The sequence below is a fragment of the Lutra lutra genome, chromosome 1 (genome assembly GCF_902655055.1).
Source record: "Lutra lutra chromosome 1, mLutLut1.2, whole genome shotgun sequence".
In the NCBI taxonomy this organism is placed as follows: domain Eukaryota; kingdom Metazoa; phylum Chordata; class Mammalia; order Carnivora; family Mustelidae; genus Lutra; species Lutra lutra.
This window is the reverse complement of record NC_062278.1, coordinates 1642747-1651952: the sequence shown is the minus strand read 5'-3', so window position 1 is coordinate 1651952 and position 9206 is coordinate 1642747.

Below are 9206 nucleotides of genomic sequence, written 5' to 3'. Positions count from 1 at the left end.
ACATGTGAGCCAGAACACGTGCAGACGCACCCTCTCATCACAGCTGGGGCTACAGTGGACCGCATGAGCCTCCAAAAGCACAGAGCCAACCCGCCTGCCCCCCGGTGAGGGAGAAGCCCCAGCCCTCTCCTGAGATGTGTGGGTGCGGCAGCCTGCCAGCACCCCCACAAGGGTTCCGTTGCTTCATGATGACCCACCCCTTGCTTGCTGACCTAAGGCCCTTGACCTATAACAGAACTAACGGACTCCCTGGGATTTGCAGACCACGGCTCCAAGGCCAGAAGGACCAGAATGTTCTCGGCCACAGAGGCCAGCAAATCTGTTGGATGCCGCCTCGGCTTTCCGATTAGTCCGGCCATCTTTCAGCAAAATGTTGTTCGGGGCACACAAATGACTTAGGGACCCCCCGCCGTGCATCTGCATCTACAGACCCTGCCCCCCCCTTTGCAGAAAGAACAGGGTCCTCTTGCATGTCATGGAACAAGAACCAGACCCCCTGGCCCAGTCCCCCAGCACTGGGACAACTCTGCAACCGTACCCTCGGTCCGCTCGTGCCCGAGCGCTGCAGCCGCGGTGCGCTCTGTGTGGGCCAAGAGACCCTCTTCTCCCTGGGAGCCGGCCTCCTCAATAACACTCCAGTTCCTTCCCAATCCAAACTCTTCTCTCGAGTCCCTTTCAAGCGATGGGTTGCTGACCTTGGGTTTGGTACTAGGAGGGGAACGGCCCCGGTGTGCACGAAACGGCTCCTCCTCCCCGTGGCCGTGCGGAGCTGACCCTTTCCCAGCCTCTCGCTCCAAGCAAAGCCAGGTTGGCCAGGTCGTTCCCTGCTCCCGGGCCTCCCTCTCCTGCTGTCGGGCCCAGCAGCCGCGCAGCACATTGGGCAGGTGGAAGAGGGGTCCCCACGGCCACCTGTGTGCTGGCCCACGCACCTCCTGACAAGGGCCCCTTGGTCCTGGACAGGCCAGAGCTGTGTTTCTCCTGTCTTCTCAGCAGGGGAAAGCTAATGTTCCAGGAAGCAGAATGAAAATGGGGATCCAGGAACTCTGTGTGGGAGGCAGGAGTCCGGCTGGACGGTGTCGCTGACACGATCCAGAAGATGGGCAACGTGGGGGAATAGTCTGGACTGGAGAGCACGTGATGGCCTCGGAGCTGCTCGGCCCAGGCCTGCTCTGGGGATGGTCAGGGGCTGCAGTGCTCCCCTGTCCGGCTGCCCGAGGCCCTCCAACCAGCCTGAAGGGAGCACACATCCCTCTGGGCACACCCAGTGCTCCCCGGGTATGTTTACCCAGAGGGGCCCTGCCTTCTGACAGCAACTGGACATGGAAAGGCAAGAAAAATACACTGTGTTTTCTGGCTCCAGCCCAAGTCAGATGGTGGGCAGAACCCGCAGAGGACCCTCCCTCCCGAGACTGTCAGCCAAACCCCAAAGCCCTAGAGCTGAAGCAGAGCTCATCCGCAGCGGGGGGACGGGGTGTCCCCACCAGGCGTGTCGTGCACTCCTGGAATTCTCGGGGCCTCCATCCCCCGACGGGGTCCTGGGGGGTACAACCCACAGGCAGGCACCACAGGGGACCACGGTGTGAGCTGTCTCCCCGTGAGGGCCATGTGGGTCTGGATGACTTGAGGTAACAGGGTATTCGCTTTCTGGGGCCGCTGGACGAATGAACGCATTCCCGAGGGCGGACGTCCCAGATCAAGGCCACACAGAGCCCTGCCTGTTCTGACGGCTCTGGGGGAGACCCGTCCTGCCTCGTCCAGCTCTGGGGATCCAGGGTCCCTGGCTTGTGTCACAACAGACCATGCTGTGTCCATTGTCACGTGGCTCCTCTCTGTGTCTCTGCTCGGGCTTCCCATAGGGACGCAGCCGCTGGGTTAGGACCCGCCCCGCTCAGGCCTGAAATTGTCTTAACTCATTACATCTGCGATGACCCAGTCTCCAAACAAGGTCCCATTTGTGGGAACTGGGGGGTCGGGGCTCCAACATATTTGGGGCCACAACTCAAGCAGCGGTAAGTCACCAGCAGGAGCCGTGGGCACTTCTGATCGACCTCAGAGGTCACAGCATCCAGCCGGGGCAGCCGAAGCAGAAAGCGTCCGGGGCTTCTCTGGGGGAGTGGGGCCTTGTTCCCGCTGTGGGCTTCACCCCTGAGCCACCGGGGGTCCCCTGGAAAGCCTCGCTGTGGGGCTGTGGTCACGCCCTGTTGCCACATCTCTGGGTCCCCGGGCCCACCAACGTCCATGTCCCAGCTCCATCCTCTGGAGCCACGCCCTCCCTGCAGGGCATCCCACCAAGTGCGAGCCCAGAGCCCCCGACCCTTGTGGAGAGCAAACCCCTCGTCTCATCACTCGCCAAGGTCCCTGCACAGGGGTGAGCCGGTGAGACAAGACGCAGGAACCCGCATGTCCGAGCACCTGGGGCGACAGGGGGCAGGGACAGGAGGGAGCTGGCGAGGTCGGGGCCACTGCGGCCACAGGAAGGCCTGTGCACCGCACACCTAGAGGGCCAGCGGGAACCCACACCTCCACCCCACAAGTCTTCTCTAGGCTGTGCCCCCTGTGCTTGTGTGGAGCCCCAGCCCGGTCCCAGTGGATGGTGGAAACCAGTGTCCCCCGAAGGGAAGGGGAGCGGAGGGCTGCACAGGGAGCAGAGAGTGGTGGAGGGCCTGGACTGGAGCAAGACACCCACAGAAGTGACTTGATAGGGAGGCAGTGAAACTAGGGGAGAAGGCTGGAGTTTACAGAAAACAGTTGGGAGGGGGTGGGAGGGGGAGAGGCAGGTGGTAGGGGAGGGGTCAGGAAGAGGGAGAGGTGAGGAGAGGGGAGGGGGAGGGACAGGATGAGAGGGGAAGGGGCCAGGGAGGCGGGAGGGGCCGCAGAGGAGGAAGCAGGGAAGGCGTCTGTAGGGCCTTCATCCTTAGGGGCCAGGGAAGGGATTGAGCTCTTACTCCAGTGGACCAGGGAGCCAGGGAGGCTGGGAGCCAGCTGGGGCACATGATCGGAGATTTGGGGGCAGAAGAGGATTTGGGACGTCCTGGGCATGGGCTGCACAGCATGGACACCCTTTGAAGGCCAGGCAGGCCGAGCTGCAGGTGGGTGGGAGGCCAGCAAGAGGGGACCACCCCTGCACAGTGAGCCCCTCACACTCTCGGACTGCAGACACACAGCCACCTCACAGCTCTGTGGTTTCCTACTTTAGTCAAAACAGTGTCAAGAGTGATTTGGGGGAATAAGTTGAAAAGGTGTCACGTTCCAGATAAAGCATTTTGAACAATAAGGAATGTTTCCAGAAAGACATGGGAAATAAATGACCCCCCCCCCCCCAGCCCAGCACAGGTCCCCCCATGTGGGAAGCAGAGGCAGCCCTCTTCTGCTGGATGGCCCACTGGAACCGGAGGCATCTGGGCACAAAGGAGGAGGGGAGGAGAGGAGGAGGGGAGGCCTCACAGTGCACTGGGGAGGCTTTCTGGAAGAGAAGGTGCACGAGCCAGGCCTTGAAGGATGAGAAAGCGTGTCTGGTGGAGAGAGGAAGGGAGAAGCTCTAGGCAGAGAAGAACATGCAGGACCGTCTCATCCTGACATGCACCCAAAGTCCAGAAGAGGCCTTATGAGCTCATCACCCATGGCGGGGAAGCTGGGACCAGAGCAGGCCCGTCCTGCCGCGATACTCTCTGGGAGGGAGTGTGGCTCCGCTGGTGAGGCCCTCAGGATGCAGAACAGCAATCCCTTCTGACCTGGCAGATCCCATTTAGGACATTTTCGCAGATTTACTCCCGCATCTGCACAGAGACATGTGAGCAAGGCTATGAGGGCAGCGCTGTGTCTAAGAGCAGAGGGACACAAGGTGACTGTCAGTCAGGAAGGGCCTTGACAAAGGCTGGGATGTCTGTGTGAGGGACATGCTGCAGCACTAAGAGGACAGAGGCACAGGTGCAAATTGTCCACTGCACGAGAGCCCAGACAGCTGATCAAGAGGAACAGGGACGATGGACGTCTCGGCCAGCCGGCTGCAGCATGTGCACAAAGCGGACACCTGGCAGAAACGCCTGGGAGGAGCTCAGTGTCCCTCTATACAGCTTCAAGCCGTGCAAACGCATCGCCTACTCAGAATAATCTAGTTTAAGCTTCAAAGTCCAGCCTCAAGCCTGAGAGCACTGAGTGGGCAGAAGGGGTGGCTCTCAGGCAGAGACTGCTGAGTGCCGCTGCCCAGTGCCCCTCCACAAGGGCCACCTGTCACCTGGAAGCCCCTGGCCAGTGTCACCTTCCCACCCAGCCCACACAAAGTAAGGAAGACCCATCCTGCGGCTAGCCTTCTCTTGTCCTGGAGCCAGGAGGCTGGACCTGATTCCCCTGATTGGCACAGGGGGGGCCAGTACACAGCAGCTGGTAGGGCTGAGGCCATACACGGTCCTGCAGAGAAAGCAGCAGTGACCTCAGCAAGAGAGCAGCACAGGGAATGGGAATGCCCACAGCCAGACAAGCAACGCAACCTTGGAGTGATGGTCCTCAAGTCTCCTGGAGCTTCAGGGACAGGAACATCCCTGGAGCAGTGGGGCAGCATGTGGTGTGATAAAGGGGGTGCTGGGGCCTCAGTGGGAGGCTGTATAGGCAGCACATAGGCAGTTCCGACCTTTTCTGCCCCAGCACCTCCCTGAGGATGTACTGCTCCAGGGACAGTCCTGTGTGAGTGAGGACAGTGCTGGGCAGAACTCCCAGATGGCCATGGGGGTGTCCCTCTGTACCCTGGCCCTTGCCCTTCCAGGTATGTCAGCACTAGGAGATTCACACATCCAAATGGCACTTGGCAGAATGCCTCTTGTGTCCATCCCCACACCCATACCTCTCTGCCCCGTGTCTCCACACGGTGTCCCGTCTGCTGCACTTTTGCACAACTTCCAGGAGGAGGAGGTTGGAGGCTCACGTTGTACTTCTGATGGACCCGTGATGCACAGGGGCAAAGACACACATCGGAACTCCGTGCCTCCCTCTCTCCCTGCCTCTCCCTCTCAGAGCCCAGCTGCCAGTAAAGGAACCCAGCCTCTCCCGCTGAAGAGGCCAGGTGGTGGAGTGCTGCACACCCAGCTGACAACCAGCACCGTGACAGCCAGCCTGCCAGGGAGCCTTCATGGGCACGGACCCTATAGCCCTGGTTGAGCCTTCAGATGAGGCAGCCTGGCCGATGTCTTCACAACAACCTTGAGACACCCTGAGCCACGACCACCCAGCTGAGCCACTCCAGGGTCCCCAGTCCTCAGAGAGGAGAGGATACATGGTGGGTGTCTTAGATCACTGAGTGTGGGGTAACACATTACAGGGCAGCAAACAACCAGCACGGATGCTGTAACCCTCGGCCCTTCCACACATGAGCCCTTCTCCTTATCAGCCTTCCACCACCGTGACCTGCCCGTCTGGTCCTACTAGGCACTGACTTGACTAAGATCACATTAACAGCTGACAACGTTAGTTCCAGTTCCAACGAGGCATGTCACCCGCTGTCACAGGGCTCCCATGTCCGAGGCCATGATTATCAATGTGACTGTAATATCACTCAGTCAAGAACATGCCAACTACAGGAAAATCCAAACCCCTGTCTCAACAGGAGATGCATTTCTCAGAGAAAAGTGCCTATTGTGTCCCAGCACCAGTGGCCCCCTCCCTGTGCAGGTGGTCCTCCCTGTGCTGGGGGCATCACCTGGGAGCTCACTAGCAAGGTAAAGTCTCGGGCTCTACCCAGACTCTGGGAGGTCTTCTGATGCTGGGGAAGGACTGGTAATAGCTGTGGGTTCAGGGGAGCTCTCAGCAGTGCTGGGGGCTGGGAAGGGGAGACCATGGGTTGGCAGGGTCCCAGGAGCCAGAGGGAACAACTTCAAGAGAGAATCTGAGTCCCCCAGACCTACAGGCACACAGAGCCGTGGACAGGACAATGCCACACTCCAGAAGAGGTCAGGGAGCTGGATGCCACAGAAGGTCAAGAACCATGTCCCAATGCCCAGCCTCTGCCAGGAGGCCACACTGAGCTTGCATTTCCCCTGAGGCAGTCAGTTGTAAACCCGTGCTTGGTGCGAGGACGTGCCTGGAAGCCATGCCAGTGAGAAGTCAGACCCCAAGAGCAGAGAGCATGGAACATCCAGAATGGGTGAGGCCATGGTGGGAGAGCATGGATCAGTGGGTGCCAGGGACGGGGACGGGGTGACTGCTGGCGGGCTCAGGGCTACCCTGAGTGAGAATTCCCGGAACAGAGCACGGCTGCACAGCAGTGTGAATGTCCAAAATGCCACCAAGCTGTTCGTGTTAAAGTGGTTGATTTTATATACATTTTATCTCAAAACAAACTACTGGTACCACAGCATTATTCCGTCCCACCACCCACCCACACCCTTACTAGCGACATAGTGGGCCCTCCAGTCAGCACAGCCATTCAAAGGCCAGTGGCCAGGGTATGGCCATCCGTGGTCAGCAGGCCACCCTCCCTGGGCCTCCAGCTGTGGGGTGCTGGGGCGCTGTGGCTGCTGGGGGGTCCTGGGATGGAAGATGCCGGGCGCTGGGCGGGGCCTGGCCTGACTGTGATGGGGGCACTCCAGCTCCCACCCCGAGCCACTGATGTTACTCTGAGACTAAGGGCCATGCTTGTACTCCTGGCTCTGGACCCAGGAGACTTCTTTCCAGAACAGCAGTACCTCAGGTGCCCTCACTCGCTGGGATCCATCACCCCGTGGCTCCATCCCAGAGCCCTCCCCACAGCTACTGAACAGGAAGGCCAGGAGCAGGAAAGGCAGCGCCATGGTGCTCGGGCTCCCTCGCCCCACCAGGCCAGGAGTCTCCAGACACAGGACACTCGCTGCTGACCCAGATGACCCCGATGCCTCCCAGGCCGGTCCCAGGAGCTCCCACCTGGCCAGGGCAGCCTACACCACTGCCCCCCAGGTGCCCTCCAGTGAAACACTGCCACCCTACTCCGCCACCTACTGTTTGTCACGCTGTGAGCCACTCTGCAATGGCTATGCTTCAGCAGCCTTCCCAGCACCCAGAGGCACCTGACCCTTGAGAAAACAGTCCTTAAGCCTGGTGGCTGGGTCTTGGGAGCTGGTGTCTAGCAGTGGCACAGGCTGCCCTGTTGGAGAGATTTGAAGCGTTTTGTCCAATCTTCCCAAAATCTTGTCCCGGTCTGCCAGCTCACTCCCCCTGCATCACCAGGCTGAGCAGAACACGTTTGTGTGGAACAGATGGATCACGTGTGTCCCTGCTCCACGGACAAGCGGCTGATGCCTGAGCAGCACAGCCCACCTGCTCTGGCTCTGGGCTCCCCAGAAGCTCCCCACCCCGTGCCTCTCCCAGCGCCCAGACCCCAGTCTGGTGCAGGAGTGCCGGCTCTCACTGGTTCGGAGCACCTCAAGGGCCAGAAGCAAGGCTTCCTGAAGGCCTCACTAAGCGCCTGTGTGGCTCCTAGGCCAAACCACGGGACACAGCCGTGGCCCATGGTGTCCCATGAATGTCTGTGACCGCGAATGCAGCTGTGACTGAGCAGGCTCTCTCCACACTCTGCACAGTCTGTCCGAGGAACGTGCGTGCGCCCAGACACCCTGACCGCAGGCAACACAGCCCTGCTGGCTCCCCATCCCGCTCCCAGAGTGGCTTGTCCCTGAAGCGGCGTGAGCTCCACCGCAGCTGGAGGTGTCGTGGGAGGGAAGCTTGAATACCAGTCGGGCCACATTCACAGAGCACAGCTGGGGCACGGGCACCAAGGGGGACAGCCTGGAGCAACAGTGATGAGTGTGCCCAGGAGTCGTCCCAGGAGTGCACCCGCACGTGTTGGCGCTGTTCTTCCCGCCCGTGCCAGCCCTGATGTCCCCTCTGACCCCTGGACAGAGACATGGGGCAGACAATGTCCCCAAGAGAACAGAGCCTGGCAGGCAGAGATCCCATGGAACCCACCGGAACGTCCGGGGACCAACGATGGGAGCGGGAGGAAGAAGGTCCAGGCGAAACCCAGGCCCCTCCGGCAGCAACTCAGAACATGTCCCGGGCAGTCTCACTTGACAGGACCTGCGGCTCTTAGTGGCATTGTCCCTTGAAGTCAGGACGCCTGTTTCCGACCTCGCGGGCGGGTGCTGCAGAGGGCCAGCGGCAGGCTCCCCAGCCGGAAGGGACAAAGCTTCCCTGCCAGGCTGAGGCAGGCGAAGGGCTGCGGGTCACAGAGCTGCCACGACCGCACCCTGAGGGGGGACCGTGCTCCAGGTGGCCTGTCCCAAGACCCCAGCTCAGGGCTCACACCCCAGGAGGTACAGCCCTCGCCCCTGAGGCTGGTCACCGACTGCCACATCCCACTCCCATGTCTCCTTACAGGGCCCACGGCCCCCAGCTCGTCCCCACCTGCCATCCCCCATCTCCGTTCAGCCCCCCACCTGCCCCGCGGCTCCAGCCGGCCACCGTGTCCCCTTGCCTCTGCTCCTCTGACCCGCTGGCCAATCCCATGGCTTCTGCTCTGCAGATCTCTCCGATGCGCCATGCCCGCACGCTCCCACCGCAGCTTCCAGCTGACCCCGGCCTCCGCCTCCCGCCCAGCCGCCCACTACTCCAAACACGTGGCTCCTGAAACCTCCCGCAGCTCCACTGCCTGCAGAGCAGAGCTCAGCATGCTGGCCTGTCCCTGCCCAGCTGCACCTGGGGAAGCCGCCACTCACGGATGTGTCTGTGTGCATGCTCCTGTGTGCAAACATGCTGCGTCCGAGCGTGCACCCACATGTGTGTGCACGTGTATATGTGCATGGGGGCCGTGTGCCCACGCCCCTGTGGGATGCGTGGGTGTGTATACGTGCGTGCGTGTACGCGTGTGCATGTATGTGTACGTGTGTGTGCGTGGGGCCGTACGCCCACGCCCATGCGGGGGGGTGTGCATGCGTGTGTGCCCGTGTGTGTGGCCATCTGGCCGCGTTCGACTCCGCGGTGTGAGTCACCCCGCCCCCCGCCGCAGGGAGTGAAAGCTGGGCCAGGCCAGTGGCTCCGAGCGGGAAGATAGGATCTCTGCAGACGGAGAGAGTGATTGCATCTCCAGGTGGCTGAAGGGGAGGAAGCTGGACGCGTTCCGAGTGTGACTCTGGTTCCGACAGTAAAGCACCAGGAGCGACGTCGCCGTGGGCCGTCACTAATGAGGCCGCTCACGACTCGTCCGGACTCGCGTCTCCCCAGCAGGATGAGAGAGGAGCCGCAGG